The sequence below is a fragment of the Mirounga angustirostris genome, unplaced genomic scaffold (assembly GCF_029215605.1).
Source record: "Mirounga angustirostris isolate CCGP_5_RB_7025 unplaced genomic scaffold, mMirAng1.0.hap1 SCAF_11, whole genome shotgun sequence".
Lineage (NCBI taxonomy): Eukaryota > Metazoa > Chordata > Mammalia > Carnivora > Phocidae > Mirounga > Mirounga angustirostris.
In genome coordinates, this window is record NW_026991719.1 from 5,361,820 (window position 1) to 5,387,484 (window position 25,665).

The following is a 25,665-nucleotide window of genomic DNA, read 5'->3' on the forward strand; positions in this document are numbered from 1 at the left end:
CCATTTTTAATTGAATTACTTGGGGGGTTTTGTGTGTTCAGTTGTGTGAGTTCTTTCTATATTTTGGGTACTAACCGTTTATGAGATATGCCATTTGTAAATATCTTCTCCCATTCCATAGGTCATCTTTTAATTCTATTGATTATTTCCTTTGCTGTGCAGAAGGTTTTTATTTTGATGGAGTCCCAGGAGTTTATTTTTGCTTTTGTTTACCTTGCCTCAGGATACATAGCTAGAAAAATGTTGCTACAACCAAGGTCAGAGAAATTACTACCTGTGCTCTCTTGTAGGATTTTTACTGTTTCAGGTCTCACGTTTATTTTGTGTATGGTGTAAGAAAGTGGTACAGTTTCATTCTTTTGCATGTAGCTGTCCAGTTTTCCCAACACCATTTGTTGGAGGGACTTTTTTTCATTACATATCTGCGCCTCCTTTGTCGTATATGAATTGACCTTATAATTGTGGGCTAATTTCTGGACACTCTAATTTGTTCTGTTGATCTGTGTATCTACTTTTCTGCTAATACCATACTGTTTTTGATTACTACAGCTTTGTAGTATATTTTGATATCTTGGATTATGATACCTCCAGTTTTGTTTTTGTTTTTCAAGATGGCTTTGGCTATTCAGGGTTTGCATTAAATCCGTAGTTTGCTTTGGGTAGTATGGATATTTTAATAATATTTGCTCTTCCAGTCCATCCATTTGTGCATCTTAAAGGTCTTTCATCAGTGTTTTATAGTTTTTAGAGTAGAGGTCTTTCACCTGCTTGGTTATTAGGTTTATTCTTAGGTATTTTATTATTTTTGGTGTAATTGTAAATGGGATTGTTTTCTTCATTTCTCTTTCTGCTACTTCGTTATTAGTGTATAGAAATGGAAAAAAAATTCTGTATATGGATTTTGTATCCTGCAACATTATGAATTCATTTGTCAATTCTGGTAGTTTTTTTGATGGAGTCTTTAGGACTTTCTATATGGAATATCCTGTAATCTGCAAATAGTGAAAGTTTTACTTCTTCCTTACCAATTTGGATATCTTTTATGTATTTTTCTTGTCTGATTCCTGTGGCTAGGACTTAAGTTCTGTGCTGAATAAAAGTGGTGGGAGTAGACATCCTTGTCTTGTTCCTGATCTTAGGGGACAAGCCCAGTTTTTAACCACTGAGTATGATGTTAGCTGTCAGTTTTTCATATATGGTCTTTAATATGTGTGTTCTCTCTAAACCAACTTTGTTGAGGTTTTTTGTCATGAACAGATGTTGCACTTGGTGAAATGCTTTTTCCAAAATCTATTGAAATGATTATATGTTTTGTATCCTTCCTCTTGTTTATGTGGTGTATCACACTGATTAATTTGCGAATATTGAGCCACCCTTTCAATGACAAGACTAAATCCCCCTTGATTGTGGTGAATGATTTTTTAAATTATGTTGCATTCAGTTTGCTAATAATTATGTTAAGGATTTCTGTATCTATGTTCATCACAGATATTGACCTGCAGGTCTCTTTTTTTGTAATGCCTTTGTCTGGTTTTGGTATCATGGTCATGCTGGCCTCATAGAATGAATTTGGAAGCTTTACTTCCTCTTCTATTCTTTGGAATAGTTTGAGAAGAATAGGTATTAACTCTTCTTTAAGTATTTGGTAGAATTTACGTGTGGTCCTAGAGTTTTGTTTGTTGGGAGCTTTTAATTTCCTTGCTCGTAATTGGTCTGTTCAAATTTTCTCTTTCTTCCTGATTCGGTTTTGGTAGGTTATATGTTTCTAGGAATTTTTCCATTTCTTTTAGGTTGTCCAATTTGTTGGCATGTAATTTTTCATAATATTCTCTTGTAATCCTTTGTATTTCTGTGGTGTTGTTATTTCTCTTTCATTTCTGAATTTGTTTATTCAAGATTTCTCTCTTTCTCTCTCATGGGTTTGGTAGAGATTTATCAATTTTGTTTCTCTTTTCAAAGAACCAGCTCCTGGTTCCTTTGATCTGTTCTATTGGGTTTGGTTTGTTTGTTTGTTTTTAGTTTCTATTTCATTTATTTTTGCTCTGATCTTTTTTATTTCCTTCCTTCTACTGGTTTTGGGTGTTGCTTGTTTGTCTTTTTCTAGCTCCTTTAGGTGTAAGCTTGGGTTGTTCATTTGAAATTTTTCTTCCTCCTTGAAGTAGGCTTGTATTGCTATAAACTTCCCTCTTAGCACAGTTTTGCTGCATCCTGAAGATTTTGGCCATTGTGGGGTTTTCATTTTCATTTGTCTTCATATAATTTTTTTAATTTCATCTTTGATTTCTTTGTTGACCCATTCATTGTTTAGTAGTGTATTATTTAACCTCCATATATTTGTGCTCTTTCCAGATTTTTCCTTGTGGTTGATTTCTAGTATCATAGGGTTGTGGTTGGAAGAGATTCATGGTATAACTTCTGAATTTTTTGAGGCTTGTTTTATGGCCTCACATTAGGTTTACATATAACATTTATATAGCAGTCTCTATTAAGTTGATGGCCACTTAAATTTGTGCCCATCCTAAAAGCACTAAATTTTTACTCTCCTCCCTCCCACATTATAGGCATATGGTGTAAAACCTTACATCCTTTATTTTGTGAATCCCTTGACTGGTTGTTTTTTGTTTGTTTATTTTTGTTTTTTTTAGATATACTTGATTTTACTGCTTCTGTGATTCCTTCTTTTCTTATTCCTGTTTATGGTCTTTCCTTTCCACTCAGAGAATCCCCTTTAACATTTCTTATAAGACTGGTTTTGTGGTGATGAATTCCTTTAACTTATGTTTGTCTGGGAAACTCTCTCTCCTTCTGTTTTGAATGATAGCTTTGCTGGGTAGAGAATTCTTGGCTGTAGGTTTTTTCCTTTCAGCACTTGGGAATATATCATGCCAATTTCTTCTGGCCTGCAAAGTTTCTTCTGAAAAATCAGCTAATAGCCTTATGGGTTTCCTTATATGTAACTCTTTTCTCTTGGTGCTTTTAAAATTCTCTCTTTGTCACTACTTTTTGCCATTTTATTTACTGTGTATCTTGGTGTGGACCTCCCAGGGGTTGACTTCGTTGGGGGCTCTCTGTGCCTCCTGGATCTGGATTTCCATTTCCTTCCCCAGATTAGGGAAGTTTTCAACTGTTATTTCTTTAAATAAATTCTCTGCACCCTTTTCTCTCTCTTCTCTTTCTGGGATTCCTATAATGCAAATGTTATTAGGCTTGATGGTGTCACTGAGTTCCCTAAGTCTATTTTCATTTTTTATAATTCTTATTTATTTCTCTGGTTGAGTTTAATTGCTTTCCATTACTCTGTCCTCTAGGTCACTGATTCATTCTTCTGCTTTCTCAAGTCTACTATTCATTCCCTCTATTGTATTTTTAATTTCTATTATTGATTTCTTCATCTCTGATTCATTATTACTTATATTTTCTACTTCTTTGTTGAGGGTCCTACTGAGATCCTCCACTCTTTTCTCAAGTCCAGTGAGTATCTTTATGACCATTATTTCAAATTCTTCATCAGGTATATTGCTTATCTCTGTTTCCTTTAGCTCTCTTGCTGTGATTTTGTCCTGTTCTTTCATTTGGGACATTTCCTTCTATAAGACCTCATTTTGTCTAACTTTGTGTGTCTTTTCTGTGTATTAGGAAAGTCAGATGGGTCTCCTGCTCTTAAAAGTAGTGGCCTTATGAGGAAGTTCCTGTAGTGCCCTTGCTGTTCAGTGCCCCCCGTCACCAGAGTCTGGCACTTCAGGGATGTCTCCTAGGTATCTTGTATGTACCCTACTATTGTCATTGATCTGTGTTTGCCTTCAGTCCAGTCTTCTGCAATGGCTGTCTCAGCCTGTTATGGGCAGGTTTTGATCCCTGTGTTGTCCCCTGAGAAGCTCGCATTGGTGGGCAGGTCAAGCAGTCAGACCAGATGTCTGCCCTCGGTTCACTGTCATTGCTGCAGTAGGGCTGGTGTGTGTGGTTATCTTACCCTCTCCCCAGAGCAGGAGTCACTTTGGAGTGGTGCTGGCCCCTTTTGTGGCTACTTGCACAATGCCATTATTTTGGTGCTACTTCTGAGAACTCCTGGTCTGCTGTGGGAGGGACCTGGAGCTGCTTTGGATGGATTTCTGCTGAGGATAGGCTAGATGGGGCAGGTCCACAGGAGACCCTCGTGGTGGGACACGCTGTTAGCAAGCGAGGTGGAGAGTGTTTGTGCTGGTTCCTGCTGGTATTGGTGTACATAGGCTGGTGGGCAGGAGGAGGGAAATGGTTAAAGATCCCTGCTCCTCCAGCCACAAGCCCTGAGATGAGTAAATAAATCTCCCTCCAGTATACCCCAGGCAATTTTCAAAGTCCTGCTTCTGTGCTGTATCTCAGGAGGGTTGTTTGTTATGCTGTCTCTTTAAGGGTGGGGACTCAATTTCCTGTGCCCTCCAGCTCTCCACAATGGAGCCCTCTGTTTTTTAAGTTCTAGGTGTTAAGCCCCACTGATTGTAAAAACTTGCAATGTTAATCCCCTCTGTTTTTCAAAGCCAGTTGTTAAGGGGGGATTGTTTTCCCAGCAGGTCCTCTGTGCCTGGAGTGCCTGTGTGGGTTCTGCTCCTCTCCCTCTCTCCTTTCTCTGTGCTTCTGGAGTCCCTCCCTCCTGTGGTTGCCGTTTGGCTTGGTTCCAGACCATGTTTCCACCGTTCCTACCATTCTCAGTGTGGTTTCTCGTCTAGGATAAGCTTTGGAGAGTCTGCGGTGCCAGTCTTTGGGTCATTCTCTGGGTTATTTACACTGATGTGGGTGTCATCTAGATGTGTCCGTGGGATGAGGTATGCTTAGGATCCTCCTACTCCACCGTCTTCCCCAGATGTTTCTTTATTGTACTTTAATGGTGGATACGTGTCATTATACATTTGTCAGAGCCCAAGTAAGGCACAACACCAAGAGTGAACCCTAATGAAGCCTATGGACTCTGGGTGATGATGATGTGTCAGTGAAAGGTTATCGATTGTAAGCTATTGATTGTACAAATGTAGCACTCTGGTTGGAGGGTGTTGATAAAGAGCATTGTGGGTGTGTGGGGGCTGGACGTATATGAGAATTCTGTGTGCCTGTTGCTGAGTTTTGCAGTGAATTTAATACAGCTCTAAAAACTGAAGCCTGTTTTTTAAAAAGGAAGAATCTCTATTATGATTCATAGTCCTTTGCCATCATTAGCTTCTATTAAAATATAATTAACTGATTCAGTCTCTTTGGGTCCTTTTAAATACAGCTGGAGGGGGGTGCCTGGGTGGCTCAGTTGCTTAAGTGTCTGCCTTTGGCTCAGGTCATGATCCCAGGGTCCTGGGATCAAGTCTGCTTCTCCCTCTTCCCTGCTGCTCCCCTTGCTCATTCTCAGGCTCTTTCTCATGCTACATCTCTCTGTAAATAAATAAATAAAATGTTTAATAAATAAATACGTACATACACACATACATACATATGTACATACAGCTGGAAGGGTTGGTTATTAGTGTGACTGTTAATATGCTTCTTAACTTGTCTGCCTCTAGTTTCACATCCATATATTGGGAAGCTAGCTTGAAGAGGTATGACATAGAGGTAGTAAATAATACACATAAAGTCATTTTAAATGCCTATGGGAGGCATTATTGAATAAATGGTAGTAGTTTTACTTAATGACCTTTTGGATTAAATGTTCGATTGCAGGATACCCACTGCTAACTTTCCTATCATCATCACAATTCCTCTTATAAAGTATTTAATATCTAACATTTTTATTCTAATGCATACTGATGTTTTAAAATAATATTACTTGGGCGCCTGGGTGGCTCAGATGGTTAAGCGACTGCCTTCGGCTCAGGTCATGATCCTGGAGTCCCGGGATCGAGTCCCGCATCGGGCTCCCTGCTCGGCGGGGAGTCTGCTTCTCCTCCCTCTGACCCTCCTCCCTCGCCTGCTCTGTGTCTCTCATTCTCTCTCTCTCTCAAATAAATAAATAAAATCTTTAAAAAAAATAAAAAATAAAAATATAAAATAAAATAAAATAATATTACTTGACATCTAATATTGCGGCTGCAACATTTCATTTAATTTTTTAACATGACATTATCACTCCCCGCAGAATGAAAAATATTACACTAAATGTCATACCTTCACCTTATGGTGTGTCTGTGTGTTTAATCATGAACTGTGTGTCTGGCTTTCTTTTTAATGCTAGTGATAACAGCATGGTGGCACATAAACAATGCCTTCTTATACTATTTGTTGGGGGCAGAGTGAGGAAGATATGCTGTAATCACCTTAGAACCTGGAGTGCTTTCCTACTTTACTGCTGTTCCCCTGATCTCTTCTTCCCTAGGAGGGGATCCTTGGAACTCAGGCGAACATTACCCCCTTCATTACAGAGTGTTACAAATGATCTCAGATGTGCTGTGTCCCTGCTTTTCCCCGTCAACCCACAAAGTAGTGCTGCACCAGGCCAGGATGAATCTGAATGAGTAGGCAGGAAGAAATCATCTGATGAATGTTATCTACAGAATTATAAACTGCAAATGAGGAATTTTTTCCACATGCCTCTTCCACCAAAACGGCATAAAGGAAGAGACGATCCAAGGTGTGCGATGGAAGAGAACTTAGAAGCCAGGGGTGGGGATTGCGTCCCTTTCCCCCAAGCAGGGAACCACCGTGCACTGTCAATGGTACTCCTTTGCCCGAAGAAGAGACTCGTGGACTTTGTAGAACTGCCTAAAACCTGGGATTCATGAATTCACACGTCTCTCCTGGCGGTCTCTGGAACACAGTGGACCTGTAGCCAGGAGATGAGACCTGGGGAGGAACGGTCAGGGGCATGCAGCCCTGCTGGCTTTGATGATGGAGGAAGGGGGTCCATGAACCAAGGACGCAGCCTCTGGAAGCTGCCAACGCAAGGACACGATCCTCCCCTGGAGCCTCCAGAGGGAACACAGCCCTGCTCACACCTCGCCTTCAGCCCCTGAGGCCTGTGTTGGCCTTCTGACCTTCAGGACTGTGCGATAAAATGGGGGGGTGGGGTGGGGATTGCCTCTACATTTGTGGTAATTAGTTACAGCTGTGATAGAAAATGAACACGTCTCACTCATTAGTTCAAAACACATTTTTGAGTGTTGGATAAACGACACATGGTACCTACCCTTTTAATTTTGTGACGGAAATGCTGTGGGATACAGAAAGTCCTGTGTCCTCAATTTGGACAGTGGGAAAAGACGGGACAGAGGAAGAGTATTTCTCACTCAGACCATCAGGAAGTTGCCAGGAGGAGAAGAAAAGAATGAAGTTGTTCCTTTCCTCTTCTGATGCCCCCGCAGCACAGACTCAGCCATCGGTAAGTGCTGTATAATCAGGATTAGGTTAGTGTAGCACATACCGAGGCACCCACGAGTACTCTCTCTAGCCGTCTCAGCAGCCGTGTGCACAACCTCGCTCCCCGTGCACAGCTTCCGACCTCACGGACCTGCGTCTCCTGCGTCTCCCCACCCGCGGGCCTTCTGCGGCTGCTGGAAGCATCCCTGGCCCACGGACGTGCTGGGGAGGGCAGCCCTGCTCAGCCGAGCTCTGACTCTGGCGGTGGATTAATGGTGGATAAATTGTCCTTGTCCTCCGCTCACGGAAGACGGTGCTGACGTGGGTCTCTTGGCCTTGCAGAAGCACCCACCAACGCAACGATTATTCGCAATTCTGAGTGTTTAGCCCTGGTGTGGCGGCTGTGAAACCGAAGACCTTATTCCTTGGTATCCTTTGATGCCTGCAAAACATACTGCAGAAGTAAACAAATAAAACCCCACTAGATACTGTGTAGGAAGTCACAGTGTGCCAGTGGATTGGGTCCTGTAGAAATCCTTTGCATGTTCCCTAAACACAGAAACACTTCTGTCCCTGAAAGTAGCACCTGAGGGAAGTCAGTCCACCGAGGCATTTCAGCCAACGCCCCACAGGGCCAGCCAACCCATTTCAGGAAATGTCAAACTAAATGCCGAGATCCTGTTGATTGATTGAATGATCCAGAAACCATAATTAAGGCTTTACTTTTATAACCTATTGGTTACAAGCAGAAAACGCAATGGTTATATGGGCTCTGAAAATAAATTTCAACAATACTTATAGAACCCCCAAACTAAAGTCATTTTCCATATTTCTTTGCTACAAGGCAGAAGTATTTAATTGTCTCTTACAAGACAATTGCCTATCCCTCAAATTCTTATAGATTTACAGACAAGAGTTTCCAACAACAACACTGTAATTTGTTTTTGAATTTCAGTGAAGAGCAGATGTTCAGATTTCATGATAAATGCACATAAATATACAAGCTAATTTTATACCATGCCAGTCTTTTGAAATGCAGATGAAATAATACCATTCCTCTTGTTCTTACAGATTTTATCCCTTCTACACGTTTTTCATGATCTCTTGACTAATGTGTACAGTACATGACATCACTTGGAGACAGAACCTTACTAAGAACTGAAACCTAATTATATTTTTTTGTTTCCCTTATATTTTATGTTTATTTTTTTTTATTTTAAATCCAGTTTAGTTAACATACAGTATTATATCAGTTTCAGATGTATAGTATAGTGATTTAACAACTCTGTACATTACTCAGGGCTTATCACAAGTGCCCTCCTTCATCCCCATCACCTCATCCCTGTTTCCGCCCCCCACCTCCTCTCTGGTGACCTTCAGTGCGTTTTCTGTAGTTAAGAGTCTGTTTTTTGGTTTGTCTCTCTCTCTTTAATTTGTTCATTTGTCTTGTTTCTTAACAGTCCACATATGAGTGGCCTCATATGGTATTTGTCTTTCTCTGACTGATTTCGCTGAGCACCTAATAATAAATTTTGAACTTTGGAACAGTATGAGGAATCTTCCTGTCTTCTGGTAGTATCGAAGCAGTGTCAGTCCCCCTGGTTGTTCGTGGAGCCTGGTATAAACATTATGTTTCCATTTCTGTTGGAATACTAAATTTAAAAAACAGACCAGTGATTTTAATGCATCTTTTCATTGTCTTAAAAATGACATGATACACCTGTTACCCATGTCAGAAAATGGCATAGATTATCCCTGATGAGATGACTATATTTATGATGGAGATCAGTTATACTGTGAACATCTGTATCCGTTTTAATGACCAGAAAAGCATATATTTCACCTTAGTTTTCTTAGTGCTGATGGTCATGGCTTAGCACTAATAGCACAAGAAATCTTCCCCAAATGCCCCTGACCTTTGCCCTCTGCAAGTGGAGTGGAGGATCTCCTTCCTGGACTGTGTTTGGGGGAGGGAATCCAGACTGGACTGTGTTTGGGGGAGGGAATCCCCCAGGATGCTTGTGAAGAAATGCTCTTCAGCCTGTAGTCTTCCTGCCAAAGGTCGTGTGAGCAGAAACCCAGAAGTGTGCGTTTCCATGCCTCCTGTACCCAGCCCTCTGTGGGCAGCCACACATCTCTGACCTTACCTGGGAGCACCGCTGCCCACTGGGCTGAGCAGCTCCTTGCAGGGGGGACTCTCTCTTCCTGACAACATCTCCCTTCTAGGGCACAGTGCTCATCTTAGGTATTCTGCCTCGGACCGTCTCAGCTTGTGCTCAGTAGGACCCCAGGGAGACCTCCGGGCATGCGTGCTAGTCCAGAAACGAAGCCAATTAACAGCACGGGACAGTCGGATGTCCATAGTGTCCTTCTTCGATTTTCCCTCCCTCCCTCCCTTCTCCTCCTCCTCCTCTCACTCTGTCTCCCTCTTTCTCTCTCTAGAGAATCTATGATATAATCTCTCATCTTATCTATCTTACCTATCCTCTACCAGCAGACATGATAGAGACACAGACTTCTAAAGGGTCATTTTAAAGGACTGTTTGTGTATTAAAGGCAATTTTATTGAGTGAGTAATAAGCAGATGATTTCTCATCAACGATTCTTCTTTTAGTTATTAAAGTTGGTTAAAGACCAAATGTTATGGACCAAATGTTTATCCCCCCCAAATTCATATGTTGAAACCTAACCCCCAATATAATGGCATTTGAGGGTGGGGTCTTTGGGAGGTGACCAGATCATAAGGGAGAAGCCCCCATGAATGAGGTTAATTGAGAGAGACCCCAGAGAGCTCTCTTGCCCTTCCACCGTTGAGGACAGAGCAAGAAGAGGACCCAAACACAACCATGGTGGTATCCTTATCTCAGACCTCCAGCCTCCAGAACTGAGGGGAGGAAGTGCCTGTTGTCTATAAGCCTCCCTCCCAGCCTATGGCTTTCTCTTACAGCAGCTTGACCTGAGACACCAGATTTCTCTGTGTTTAAAGAAAGATGACATGCTAATTATAATTAGGAAATCTGAGTAAGTTCAGGAGCAGAAGGTAAATGACAGAACCTCTGTAAGAGAGAAGTTTGATTCCAGATGTAATAAACACCTGTTGTTTAAAGGAACGGTGACAAGAAGAGCGGAATGTCTGCCCACCTTACTCTGGAAGGCCGCTCACTGGCAATAGTGAGCTATGAACAATGCTCTTCTGGATTCCCTCCCCCAAACACAGTCCCGTCTGGATTCCCTCTTCCAAACACAATCCAATCTGGATTCCCTCCCCCAAACACAATCCAGTCTGGATTCCCTCCCCCAAACGCAGTCCAGTCTGGATTCCCTCCCCCAAACGCAGTCCAGTCTGGATTCCCTCCCCCAAACGCAGTCCAGTCTGGATTCCCTCCCCCAAACGCAGTCCAGTCTGGATTCCCTCCCCCAAACGCAGTCCAGTCTGGATTCCCTCCCCCAAACGCAGTCCAGTCTGGATTCCCTCCCCCAAATACAATCCAATCTTATTGTCATAACAATAGTGCTACAGCTTTCTTTGCTCCTTGTGTTTTCACAAATCAAATTTTAAATTTGATTTTTTTCTTCAGATGATGAGCTGCGTGCATATTATTACATCTAGTATAAACATGGAATATCAGCCAAGTCCAAGTCAAATTAGATCATCCTTGGCACCTCTTTATATGAAATGTTATGTCTATAAGCTCATCAAAGAATAACATCCAGTTCCATATGACGAGCATACGTTCCTGCCTTAATCATCTCTAGAGCTTTGTTACTTCCAGTTACCAGTGATGGGACAGGGAGCCGCGGTCCATGATGTCACGGACAAAAGCCCTAGCCAAAAATGATTTGTGAGAAAGACATATGGAGAAGACTTTAGATTTGGAACTAGTTCCAGACTATAAGCTATTTCTTCAGACCATGTAGTTAGCCTAGATGGGGTACCTTTGAAACAGAGTCTCTGGAGCCTGTCAGAAGGTCATAAGCAGCTGTGGGCAACATGGCATAATACTGTCTCTCAGTCGATGTGGACAAACACTAAGAAGGAAAAATGCTGGAGGCTGTCATGCTGGAGGCTGTCATAGTTGAAGTGGAAATGAGTTTTTGTGTTTATGTGTAAGTTATTTACTTGATAATAGAATACAATCCTGGATTCCCATATCAGGAGCCTGAACTCTTTCCGTATGCATGGGCACTAGGTAACTTCTCCATTTCAAGGGATCCTGCTGTGAATGTTCCCGTGGAGGAAGAACTCATTCTTTTCTGTGAAGCATCAGTCTCGTTTTCAGTAAACTTGCGTTTGTGTTCCTGTATTTAATCTCCTTAAGAAAGAACTACTTCCAACATTAATTTGACTTTAAAATGTAGCTCAAAACCATTTTCCTATTCGAAGAATCGTGACTTTTAGTTTGCTAGATATCGCAAAGAAACAAACCTCTCTTTTGTCAAGAGGGAATCATTTTAAAGATGAGAGATTGGTGGGTTTTGGCCAGTTTTGAATGTAGTGGAGCTTGTAGATGGAAGTCCTTACCCTGGAGGTTTTCCCTCCCAACCCTGCCTGCAGACCTGCCATCAGGCCTGCGTTTTGAAAGTGTACGCGTGGGTTTGTCTGTCTGTGAACATGGTCTTATCTGTGAACATACAAAACAAGTACACTGTTATCGGCAGTGGTCTCGCAAACGCTCCGAACTTTTCAACACAGGGTGTAATGCTCGTGCGGGAATTAGATTTACGGCAATACTAAGATGTGTACCTGCCCAACGGAATGTATCACAATAGCTTGTAGGCTGGAACGAGTTCCAAATCTAAATGCCTGCTGGTCACTAATGTGGGTGTGCAGGGCCGGTTCATACGCTTGCTTTATTAAGAATCAAGAGAGTAAGAGGACTGGGAGTTGGCTAGCCAGCACAGAGTTTGTGTAGAGCAAAATCCCCCTCTGTAGTACTCATCAGAACAAGAGAAACTTGCAGCTCGTGAGTTAATTGTATCCTTGTATTCATAGATTCAGTCTCGTACTGGGCTCCGTAGAATATACACTTGATAGTTGTCTGACCTTGGGCATGTACGTTGCTGATTTTTTCTTTTTGTAATTCTGTAATTTTGAAATATCTTTAGGACTCTGCCTAAAGTTATTCTACATTTGATACTTCACTTGCTCGTCTGGGATTTAAATTCTGTAGGTTAATACAGAATTCAAAACTTCTCACTCTAAGACCTATCAGTAAATTAAAATCAGTTGTTTTTAAAATATAGGTATACATATAGAGATGCCCTCTCTTTCTCTGTCTCTGATCTATTGGTTTATCTATATGCACATATCTATCCACAAAGAAGGACTTAAACCCAAACAATGGGTCACGCATCTAAACAGTTTCAAATGACTTTATTACAAGCACAAGTGAATCCTATTATTCTCAGTAGAAATCCTGGTAAGACTTGGTTCAGTGGCATGAACTTCCACAGAACTTTGTCTCCAGGATCAGAGAATAGCCAAACCTCGCCTTGATACACTCCTACTGGAAGTCTTCTCTGCTGTCTGCGTATTCTCTCTTCTGTGCAACTCGGACTTGCCAAGGGACGGTAGAACAACACCTCTCCCCACTGCCTAAGCCTTTCCGGGACTTGCCATCATGTGCAGGGCGAATCCCAACCATGCTGGCATCATGTGAGAAGTCTGCAAAACCGAGAAGAGTCTGTTTAGCTGTTTTTTGTCTCTAGCAGAACCTCCCCCGTGTCCCCCTCTTCTTGCCATGTCTCCTATCACCTTCCCCCAAAGAAACCAAGAACGAGATGGAAATTTCAAACATGAGAAGACTCCTGAGACATGTTCATCAAATTGTTTCCTGTATCTGGGATCTTATTCCATTCTCTTCTTGGCAAGACCCTACCAAACCCAGCTCAAGGTCACCTGACCTTGTTGGAAGCACCTTTAAACCCAGTTAGTCACTGTCTGCTCAGTCCATAACATTTCATACGTTAAGGAGTGAATATTTGCCTCCTTACTTGGTAGCATTTCACAGCAGGGCAAGAATTTCAGTTAGACTCATACGATGTATCTATGTCTACAGTTCTATTGGTTTTGTGTCAAATAAACTGAATGATGAAATTGATTGGATCATCATGCTGCATGTGATACAAAAGAGAAGAGCAGTAAAAGTTAATATGGTATTGACCTCTTGAATGAAACTTTTCTCACCGTGAAGTAAAGCCCAATTATATCATAATCCGATTTCACAGAGCTGTCATATTTTAACTTAAATGAACCACTTTATATTGCATTGAATGAACTGTAACAGCGCAAAATGTTACATGACATACTGTAGGTTTCATTTCTTTTTTCCTAAAAAAAAAAAAAAGCTATAAATATGTATCACTGGCAGGACTCGCTTATGGATTAATGGAGTAGGGCTTATCAGCAAACTGCCGTATGATTCGAGGGGCAGACAGAACAAGCTCCATAATATATACATTTTCCTTGTCAAATGAAATCCCACCCACATTTTTGAGTCTTCCTGAGTACATACTGGCCTTTCTGTTAAAATTCCAGTATGTGTGATGACCTTGTTAAACACAGAGCCAGAATCTGAACGTATAGGGGACATTCTGGCTCACTGAGACAAGGATTTTTTCACTTTTATCTTAAATCCTGAAGCATTTTTATAAACTGGCATATTGGGTAAAACCCTAATGGACAGACATATAAAAACAGAGATGGTCACATTGAATCAGAAGGGCCACTCATTGTCTTCACGTAGAGGACTGTATGGATGGTACCCCTTCTGGGTGATGTATAAAATGAACCTGCTCATGGACTTGACCCTCACGCCTTTGGGTGTTCATGGAGACAACTCTGTGCAACCCTGTGTCTCCATCACATACAAAAGGGAAAGCCAGACTCACTTCTTTATTTTACCCAAGGTGGGAGTAGGTGAATTATTTGAGGCAGGCATTCTCAAAAAATCTTCCTATATAGACATATAAAGCAAGATTCAATACAATACACAAACAGATGTAAATATATTATCTCTTGTATCACAATCTCATGGGGTGTGGATTAGGAAAAAATGTTTCAAAAGTCTTCTTGGAAGGTCATAATGAAAAAACAAAAAGGTTCTTTGCTTGATACATAAAGCTTGATTGCATAGAAGGTAACGTGCAGTGAGAAAGGCAGCTGATTGGAGACATTGGCCTCGTGGAGACACCAGAGAGAAGAAATGCATGCGCTCATGGGTCTGCTGGAATAAATACAATGAGTGGATTGAATCCTCTAAACTGAGTGAGCAACACAGAGCAAACAGCTCTATTTGCCTTTGACATTTCCTGCAACATGGTTCGTCTTAGGGAGCTTGTCTTTACCCTTAAATACACCTTGACCCTATCCTGTTGCTTTCCAGACACTTCCAGTTCTGAGAAAAAGTCTCATTTTTGTAATCAAGTCTCCTTTTCTGTCATGAAAAAAGTCTCATCCAGTTTCACATTTGGAACCAATATTAGACTTCTCTTCCTCACCCAGTCTTTTTTTTTTTTAATTTTATTATGTTATGTTAGTCACCATACAGTACATTATGGTTTTTGATGTGGTGATCCATGATCCATTGTTTTCATATAACACCCAGTGCTCCATGCAGTATGTGCCCTCCTTAATACCCATCACCGGGCTAACCCATCCCCCCACCCCCCCTTCCCTCTAAAACCCTGTTTTTTTTTCTCGGAGTCCATAGTCTCTCATGGTTCGTCTGCCCCTCCGATTCCCTCCCCCCATTTTTCCCTTCCTTCTCCTAATGTCCTCCATGCTACTCCTTATGTTCCACAAATAAGTGAAACCAGATGATAATTGACTTTCTCTGCTTTACTTATTTCACCTAGCATAATCTCCTCCAGTCCCATCCATGTTGATGTAAAAGTTGGGTATTCATCCTTGCTGATGGCTGAGTAATATTCCATTGTATACATGGACCACATCTTCTTTATCCATTCATCTGTCGAAGGGCATCTCGGCTCTTTCCACAATTTGGCTATTGTGGACATTGCTGCTATGAACATTGGGGTGCATATGGCCCTTCTTTTCACTGCATCTGTGTCTTTGGGGTAAATACCCAGGAGTGCAATTGCTGGGTCATAGGGTAGCTCTATTTTTAAATTTTTGAGGAACCTCCACACTGTTTTCCAAAGTGGCTGTACCAACTTGCATTCCCACCAACAGTGTAAGAGGGTTCCCCTTTCTCCACGACCTCTCCAACATTTGTTGTTTCTTTCCCTGTCCATTGTTGCCATTCTAACTGGTGTAAGGTGGTATCTCAGTGTGGTTTTGATTTGGATTTCCCTGATGGCTAATGATGATGAACATTTTTTCATGTGTTTGTTAGCCATTTGTATGTCTTCTTCAGAGAAGTGTCTTTTCATATCTTCTGCCCACTTTTTGACTTGATTCTTTGTTTTTTGGGTGTTGAGTTTGAGAAGTTCTTTATAGATCTTGGATACCAGCCCTTTATCTGTAGTGTCATTTGCAAATGTCTTCTGCCATTCTGTGGGTTGCCTCTTTATTTTGTTGACTGTTTCCTTTGCTGTGCAGAAGCTTTTTATCTTGATGAAGTCCCAAAAGTTCATTTTTGCTTTTGTTTCACTAGCTTTTGGAGATGTATCTTGAAAGAAGTTGCTGTGGCCGATGTCAAAAGAGGTTACTGCCTATGTTCTCCTCTAGGATTTTGATGGATTCCTGTCTCACATCGAGGTCTTTCATCCACTTTGAGTTTATCTTTGTGAGTGGTGTTAGAGAATGGTCGAGTTTCATTCTTCTGCATGTGGCTGTCCAATTTTCCCAGCACCATTTATTGAAGAGACTGTCTTTTTTCCATTGCATGTTTTTTCCTGCTTTGTCAAAGATTAGTTGACCATAGAGTTGAGGGTCCATATCTGGGTTCTCTATTCTGTTCCATTGGTTTGTATGTCTGTTTTTTGCCAGTACCTTGCTCTCTTGGCGATCACTCCCTCACCCAGTCTTTAGCACAGGAGCGTGCAGAAGAGAAAACTGTATGGTTTGACTCTGCTCTCTGCCTTCTTTTTCCACTTTGCCTCTTAATTTAGAGCAGGGGAGAAAAGAATTTAAAGAATCTGGAGATACTGGTTCACTGAACTAGGCTTGCTATTTCCGTGTTCTCTTATGTTGGCAGGTGGTCAGAGCTGACTTTGTGGCAGGTGTTTTTTGTTTGTTTTTTTAAAGACTATTTGAGAGAGAGAGACACACACACACACACACACACACACACACGGAGGGTGCATGAGTGGGGGCAGGGGCAGAGGGAGAGGGACAAGCAGACTCCCCGCCCAGTGCGGAGCCTGACGTGGGGCTTGATCCCAGGACTCCGAGACCATGAGCTAAGCCGAAGGCAGATACTTAACCCACTAAGTTACCCAGGCACCCGTGTGGCAGGTATTTGAGTGTGAAATGCTGGTCTGCTCCAGAGTTGCCAATGGAAGTTCTTGGAGAGGGACCCATTGAGTCCTCAGCACTGCACAGCTGCCCTATTACGAACAAGCCTTGCTTCCCATTGACCTTTCACGCTCCTTTACCAAATGTTCCCCCCCATAGGCTCCTATCGCTGGAGCCGTCTGGGTTTGTACCAGTTGAGCATAAGAACTTCAAGACAGAACAAAGCCTGGTGCCCTTTCTCATTTTCCATGTAACCTAAGGAAAAGCGTATTCTTCTCACCAAGTTGAGGGATGTAGGCAACTCCACCCAGGCAGTCTGTCCTTGCTGTTGCTATCCAGAATTGCTCTGGCCTTCAGAATTTTCCAGTTCATCAGCAGGTACCCCTCCCTGTGTTCATGTAGACCCTCAAACTCTCAGCAACGTGAGCAAGGCTCCCAGTGGCTTTCAACACACATGGCCCTGCACACAGGGCAGGAAAAGAAGTCAAGTTCTACAAGTCAGCAGGCATGCAGCTGTGATGTAGCATGCCTGTCATCCATCAGTCTCCAGATTTTTTGGAATCACCTTCATATACCAGAAGCACTGTCCTCCCTACCTAGTGCCACAAGGTATTAGGGGGATAATAACCCGTTATAAGCGGACGTGCACTGGGGTAACCAAATTCCCTTGAATTTCCAATGTTCCCTTTTTTATGGGCTAGAGGTGGGTGAGTGGGAGGTTGTCACAGGACTGCCATCTTTATTGTAAGTAATGAAGAAATGTGTCCCTCTTGTGACTGTGTCCTTCCTGACAACTGTGCTCAGCCCCATTCAGCTTCTGACACAATGACATTGGCCCATTGCCAAGGACTGTTTTTCATGTCAAGATTTGGGTGAAGGCATTTAACTACATTAACTGAAACATTTTTTCACTCTCATTTTTAGGCCAACTGACTCCACTATGAATTTTAAAATCCAGTTCTTAAAAGCCTTCCTTTTGCCACCTGGAAGCATTTAACTTCACAGAGCTAATAAATTCCAATTTAGTGTAATAAAATTCAGCTCTACCCCAACTAAGCAAATTTCTTTTTTAAATTGTTTAACGTATCAGGTGCATCTTTTTCAGTGGAAATAAAAATGCTCTGCTTGTCGTGCAGCAGACTACATGGCATAAAGACGGTCATGAGCTTCAGCACGCGCAGTCTCGGAGCTCTGGCTTTGTCCATTTTCCTTCTAGCCAGCGTCTCCTTAAGGAGCCGGCTCCTCTCGGCGACTCTATCCTCTCCTCGACGTTGGCTGCCTCTGCCTGTCCCCAGCCTCAGCTCTCCCAGGACTGTCAACAGAGCTCTCCTGAACAGGACCCGTCCCCTCAGAGCCACCGGAGACCTGCTGTTGGCACGACGGCCTTTAAACTTGCGCTCAGAGGATATTCACATTTACCGTATGGCTTCTTCCAGAAGCCACTGCGTTCCACAGGGGCAGAACCACCTCTGAGAGGTTGGTGCGGCGTGAGGCTCCAGTCCCAACACAAGGACATATGAGCCGGGAATTCTAGGCATATGATCAGGGAGGTGCTGGCAGAGAGCAACCCCCACACCCCATCACGGGATGGAATCTCAATCTTTGTTTGTGGTCGTCTGGCCCCAGGTGTACCATTTGGATTCTGTTTTCCCTTTATACCCTTAGCTGTCGTGTTGTGTTTTGTTTCTCAATCTGACTCTCATTCTTGCAGCAAGGTGAAATTTTCTTCTGCACAGAGCATCACTTGTTTCTTTTGAAAGAAAGAAGATGATGATGATGATGATGATGATTTTGGTGGCCTGAAAGTTCCAGAGGAAAAAATGGGTTGACGTTGGTTCATCGCTCAGATCTCCGTGCTGCAAGAGAAAAGGAGAGAGGAGTTCCCGACTGTAGCTACGTCCAGATAGGGTAGCTTCCCGTGGGGCTCCGTCGCACATCTCTGCGGTGGACCTGTTCCCCCTGCATGGCACGTGCTGGTTCTCTGAGACGTCAGTTCTCCTCTGCGGACATGGCCAGTTTTCAAAGATCCAGGAAGCGCGACCTTCTTTTGTTCTAATTTACAGACCGGCGGTGTGGAGGGCGTGTTGCAGAGTCGTGGTAAGCTCTGTGCATAATTACCTTACGGTGCATTATCCATTCCATTGTCCAGGTGGAGGAATCACGTGCTTCTTTGTCTCTTGATCTCTTCGTTGCAGCAACAGCTTACCCCATCAGAACTGTTTCATAAGCTCCTTCCGGCCAACACTGACCCTAAAACTTTATCCCAGGGAATCTGTTCTTGAATCAGCAGGATGCTTTTTTAGCGTGTAGAAAAGCTGACCTTTCCTAATGGAGATCTATATTCACAAAGGGAGCCTCTGAATCTCCTTGTGGAAGGTCTGCCGGAAGAAGATGAATCATAGAAAGATGATTTGCATGTGTTCCTTTTTCTCGATTATTTGTTTCATATTAAACTCTATGTGTTTGCTGTCCGGGAGTAAAGAAAGGCCACAAAAAAAGTGTAATTTTCAGGAGATAAAATTGTGACAGATGGGCAAAAGGAAAACAGACATTTTCTTTAGTGAAAAAGACATTTTGCTTGCAAGTAAAAAGTGATTCTCCTTTTTCTGATGGAAAGAAAAAAGAAACAACCAAAAAAAAAAAAAGGAGCCCAGACAGAAGAGCCCACCTGCCGTCACCCATCTCCGCCGTGGAGAATGCCTCCCAGGACGGAAGTGAGGCCCACACGGCAACCAGCTCTGTGAGCCTCACAACGGAAGAGACCACTTGGCGGGCCCTGAATATGGTCTCTTCAGAGTTCTCATAAATCAAACCAGATTTGCCCAAGATTGGGCATGGGAGAGGCCACACTCAAACAGACCTGCTCGAGAGTGTATTTTAGAGGACTGATTCACGGCAGCTTGAACATATTCTTCGGTGTAAACCTTGAATTTGACAGAACCTGCCTTACGTTGTTCTAATTAGCAACCTGCCAGGCTTGAGTGTTGATAGGATAAATGAGTCATCTACATTTCACTGAAGTTTTTCTTTTTTTAAATGAGTGGTTGGGGCACGTGTGTGTGTTTCGCTGTTATTTTGTTTTTATTTCTTCCGTGTTTCTGGCAGAGGATGTTGCCTCCTATTGCACATGGTTCCCATCAGCAGACCTCTGCTAATTCATGTTCTTCAGAGGGAACTATTTAAAGAGGTAAATTTCCATTTGAAGGAAAGGACTCTTCCACAAATCTTGGTCCTTAACCTAAAATGAATAGATGTAAACGGCTGCCAAGTCTTTTTTTTTTTTTTTTTTCTCCCGTTTTTCAGGTATTCTGGCATGAAGAGAGTTCTGTGCCCCCAGTCTTTGGAAAGTTTCACAGGCTGGGCACCTCCTGTCCGCAGCCAACAATGATGTTTTGTGTCTTCATCCCGGTTGAAGGGCCTGGCACAGAAACAGCAGAGCCTATTCATTCCTGGAGCGATTTTACATACGCGAGACCGAAGCCAAGATTCATGTCTTCTTCCCCCGACGTGCTCGTTCAACCACATTCTGGTAAGTGCAAACACTGAGATGAGAAGTGGGGTTCGGACACACGTTCCTGATCGGTAAGTCTGCCCCGGCTCACATAGCTCCCTCTTTGTTGCGGCTCCATCGTCCAAATGGACATTTCATAGAAGGACATTTGTTTTGTCCGACTGGACTGCCTCCAGTGGGGCCGAGATGGCGTCACCTGCCCCGGGGGTCCTGTTGGCTCCCTCCTGGGGCAGGGCCGTTGCCAGGCTTGACAGAATCCCTCACATTGACTCCCCGACTCCCCAGCCAGCAACCGCAGGCTGCCATCTCATTGGGAAGGGAACTCTAGACCTCTGTGTTTTCACCGGCCAGACCTTCTGAATCAAGCCTATGTCCCCAGCGCTGGCAGCTCCTCAGAGAGCTCTTTGAGAGTTTGAATGGAGGTTCTGGAGAAGGGTCCCTTTCATTTGCCGCGAAGATGAAGCTCACGCCAGTGCGTGTCCCCGAAGATGTACAGGTGGGACCGGAAACAGTGCACAGTGTGGGAGGTGGGACAGCAGATGCACCAGTAAGGGATGAACATCTGCATTCCCCGAGGCGAGAAGGGGCTTTGCGACGTGGGCCGGAGGTGTGCCAATGACCGGTCACCTTCGGGGTGGCCCCGCTGAGACACAGCCGCACAGGGGAAACGACAAAGAGCCCAAGCAGCTTAGGGTAGCCGTGCCCTTGAAGGATTTTGCACAGAGCTGTTGGTACAGGACCTGGTGACTCATCCTGGCTTCGGTTGCCCCATCGCGCAAAACATCAAAGTCATAGCCAATGCCTGACACGTATTTGGTGGGGGTTTTTCTTTCCAATTTATCCTCTGCTGATTTAGTAGTTTTTCTTTTCAACATTCCCTTGTTCCAACAACACAGTCACCTTTCTTCTACTTAAACTGTACTTGATATTCCATTATACCTTTACCTACTCTTGGGATCCCGCTTAAATAACGTTTCTTTGCAAAAATTATCAGGAAATGTAGTGTCTATCTATCCTGATGGCATAGTATATTAAACAAAATAGAAATTGGGAAATTCTCAGCTGGACCTTCATTTAGTAAATATTATGTAGCAAATAAGTACTTGATGGATGCAGAAGGACACTGACGAGTGACGTCTCTTGCTATGTTTGTTTTTCTCTGAAACAACCCCCACTGTGAAAGGTACAGAACCATGATTTACTGTCTTTTAAATTATCTGCATAAGGGATGGAAAATAACTGTCATTCGGAGAGCAGCTCTCGTGCTGTGGGCTGGGTTTAGTTCTGCCTCTTTGGGTCCGGCCTGCAATACCGTTGTATAGGATGCAAGTTCTCTCTACAGCCGGGGTCCTCCACTGGTCCCCAAACCCATGCACACTGCTGCTGTGTAGGGGTCAGTAAAGCTTTTCGTGGGAAGGGCCAGGGAGTAAATAGCTTGGGCTTTGTGAGCCATACAGTCTGCATTTCCGCTCCGCGGCTCTGCTGTCCTAGCAGGCGAGCGTGCGGGGACATGTACTGTGTGAAACGAAACATCGGGGTGCCTGTGGTCCAATAAACCTTTATTTACACAACTCGGTGGGGGGGGGGGGCATGCCATAGTTCTCTGTCCCCCGCGTGACACCGTGATTTCTCTTTAAAAGAATACCCTTCTGTTTCTGCCGTCCGATCTGGGCACACCTCCCATGTCTGCAGCATGCTGCGCCGCGGACGAGGGCTCTGCTTCCTGCCATGCTCTTCCTCATCAATTCCAAAACGGAAAACCGGCTTCGCAAGTTTCTGCCGTCACCGTGCTTCGTGACAAGGTCGGTCTCGTTGTGTCAGACCTTCCCTGTCCTGTTCCAAAGTGCCTGTTAAACAAAACGGCATGGTGGTTTTACTGGAGGAAGAAGGCCTTCGGGTGTGATCCCTGGAGAGATCAGAGAGTGAGGACCCCAGGAAGGTGCGCGTTTACGGCAAACTCAGGGTGAGTGAGTCAGACCCGGAAATCAGAATCACGAGAAGTGGGTACCGTTGGAGCAAAGTTCTGAAAGGAAAAGAGACGGTTCGTGCCTGCAGGATTTGGGAAAGAGAAAAGAGGGTTGTTCCTGTGCGCAGTTATTATGCTGAGAGGCGCTCCCTACGCAGCCCCCTTTCATGTGAATAGACACACTTTTGTAAATTCACAGAATTCAGGGACGGACTTCAGTTAGCCACATTCCTGCTCACACGTTATGCATTTTGAGGTTTAAGCTTTTGCAACAAGATTGAGCTTCTCCGCTAGAGTAACGCGCGGGGGCTGATGGGGTTCACAGTGAGAATGTTCTCTCTGTCCTCTGGTCCGTCTGCTGCGGGGGCAGGAGGGCCTTCCGTCCACCTGAGGAGGCTTGATCCTGCAAATCCTACTCTGCAAATAGATCGGAAACCTCGAAGTCAGGAGGAAACCAAGCCCAGTCGCCCTTTCTGTGCAAACGTGGAGTGGCTTCGTAGGTTGCTTCATTTTCCTTCCATGGTCTCTCCTCGTTGGTATCAAGTAATGCTGCTCTTTCTTTCAGCTTATTCCTTTCAGCGTTTACATGCATCCGCTAAGAACCCAGTGTTCTCGGTACCACACAAATCTTTCGTTAAATTCCGCTAAGCAGCACTAATTTAGTGGTTAATGTTTTGTGAGTAGTTGGTAAGTGCTGGGTGAGGCCTTGAGTATGTTCGTGAAGTATCTCGCTTCATCTCGTGTGTGTAAACACAGGACGGGTACGGTAATGATCGTCGTGCACACGAGGGTAGCAGCTTGCTCAGGGTCCCTGATGGGAGTCACGGCTGTGAGTCGGAACAGCTTGACTTTGTGAGCCCAGAGCTGCAGAGGTGATGTCACACTCAAGAGGACTCTGCGTCTCTGTCACAGGACAGATGCAGGGAGTGGCAGAGAACAAGAGAAGCGATGGGTGTCTGTGCTTCTGGTCCCCCGGGTCGTCTCGGGAGCAGAGCGCGAGGAGGCCGAAGCCATGGTTGGATTTCTATGCGTCATGAGTCCCTGCACGGCGAACCGAACAGCTGAGAACACATGCGTCCTCTCCCAGTTGCCAGGGGTCGGAGCGTGGCTGTGACTTTGCCGGGTCCTGTGCTAGGATCTCACGGGGCTCCGGCCCAGGTGGCAGCTGGGGCTCTGGTGTCCTCGGGAAGCCAGGCTCGGGCAGGATCCGCGTGTCAGCTCCCTGACGGTGTTGCTCCAACCTAGCTCCTTGCAGTGGCGGCATCCAGCGCAGAACTGCAAAGCCGACACGTTAACCCGGAGGCTGCAGTTTCAGGAAGGAGCCACCACCGTTTGGCTGGGCAGCGAAGCAAGGAGGTTGGGATTCTTGTTTGAGACCTCCAAATTTGTGGTACTTTGTTGCTCCGCAGTGGAGAGGTAAATGTCACGGCAGTGTGCGTGGAACGAAAAAGCACAGTTTGGTGTGAAAATAAGTGCTCGCTTCGGCAGCACATATACTAAAATTGGTGTGAAAATAAGCACGTGTAAAGGGATAGGTATCATTATTACTTCCATAAACGGGAAACACACAAAGAACGAGACGTGTTCCATAAAAACACGTGACCAGATCGGTCACCTGAAGCATGTTACTGTAGTGGCCGATGGCACAGGAAGGGGAGATGGGGTAGGGGTACGGATAAAAGGGAGCACGTCGTAAAGAACAGAGGATCTTCCCACGGACCGGTGTGAAAACACACCATGACCTGAGCACGTTTCGTATAACGGACCCAGTCTTCTGCACCAGAGACTCAAGGGGGGAGGGATATATTTTAAACCATTAGTTAATGTATTTTTCTCAGAAGGTAGTTAAAGCCAAAGTAAGCAGACAAAGATACCGCCCCACCACCTCCTACATATGCTTGCGCTATGAATAGAATTGTGTTGGCGACCATAATCATCGTTATGTGGAATTTTGCCGACCCTAAAAATTCACATTAAAAAAAAATACTAACAAGTTCACCTTCAGTTTAATCCCCACCCTAGCCGGTTAGCTCACTGCTTCTCATAGCTGGATGATTACTCTGTACCTTATTAACTGTACTCCTTTTTCCATGCTGATGCTATCCCGATTTCTCTGCCGTTCGCCTGGGCAGAAGAGGGCTCTGAGAAGCAAGTTTCCTTGTAAACGGAGAGTCTTGAACAGTGAATGTGTGTTGGCTAGCGATGAGAGGAGCTTCTCATCAGAAACTCCGGACTGGGAAACCGAGTTCTCTGACCAGGCTTGATTATCCTCACCTATTAAACTCATCACAGCTAGATTTGTTTGTGCATTTGTTACCTTTAATCAGGCTGCTCTCCTTGCATCGTGTTGGGAGAAACCAGGTGAAGCCAAAACACACATGCCAGGAATCTGAATTGGGTAATGACTGCATCCTTCCAGTAGACACCCTGGTTTCTCATTTTGAATGAGCATAGCCTTCCCAGCACCCTTTGCTCCCCGACGTTGAGTAGAGCGCCGTCTTGAGGTCATGACGTCACCAGGATCAGACGTCTGAGAAAATGAGTGAACAACTCGAGTCTCTCCTTTCCTGTCCACACAGGAGCTGAGAAGCAATGAATATATTTGAACCTTTCTAAATGCCTTTTGTGTGGAACTCTCAGGAAATAGCGTGGCCCCGTCTCCTCATGAATGATGTTTTGGAAACCCAGCTCTTGTTGGAACCCCTGGGTCTTCATAGTTGATGACTTTACCACAGTGACTCATTTACTAAGACTAGATGCAAATGAAATAAGACTTAGCCAGGGGCGCCTGGGTGGCTCAGTCGTTAAGCGTCTGCCTTCGGCTCAGGTCACGATCCCAGGGTCCTGGGATCGAGTCCCACATCGGGCTCCCTGCTCGGCAAGAAGCCTGCTTCTCCCTCTCCCACTCCCCCTGCTTGTGTTCCTGCTCTCGCTATGTCTCTCTCTGTTAAATAAATAAAATCTTTAAAAAAAAAAAAAAGAAAAAAAAGAAATAAGACTTAGCCAGATTCATGTTTGGAAACTGTGGACCTGCAGATGCAACGGTAGATCTTACACACAACTTGTTTGTTAGCTTTAGGGTTTTGACGTGAGGTAGGGGAGGAAGCGCAGATAGAGAGTGCTACCTTCAATCGACAAAAATAACTTTAGCGATTAAAGATATTTTCATTATCAGTAAGCCAGACTTTTCCGTTGGTTTTTCAGATCTGATGTGAGTTCAAGGTGAGAGGAGGAAAAAAAAAAAACAAAAAAAACCCAGATAATAGTCCAGTTTAACATCTCTTTTGATTCTCCGAGAAAATAGTAGGAATTGTGCTTGGCACACACAAAACAAAAAGTAATGTGAAAAACGAAAGGTTCTTTCTCCATATAATGTAGTCTTCAGTGGGATGGTTCATATGAAAACAAAGCCGAAGTGATGATTACTCCATGCACTATGTTTAAAGTGAAGAGGAA

General features: G+C 44.0%; 1 protein-coding gene across 1 annotated transcript in view; it reads left to right on the forward strand.

The window, feature by feature from the left end:
- Positions 1-25,665, forward strand: part of LOC123851370 (uncharacterized) — a 423,494-nt gene that overhangs the window by 259,751 nt on the left and 138,078 nt on the right. The window contains exons 4-5 of the mRNA XM_064573700.1: positions 6,332-7,333; positions 20,036-20,261. The gene's annotated coding sequence lies outside the window, so the exon portion shown is untranslated. The remainder of the gene's footprint in view (positions 1-6,331; positions 7,334-20,035; positions 20,262-25,665) is intronic.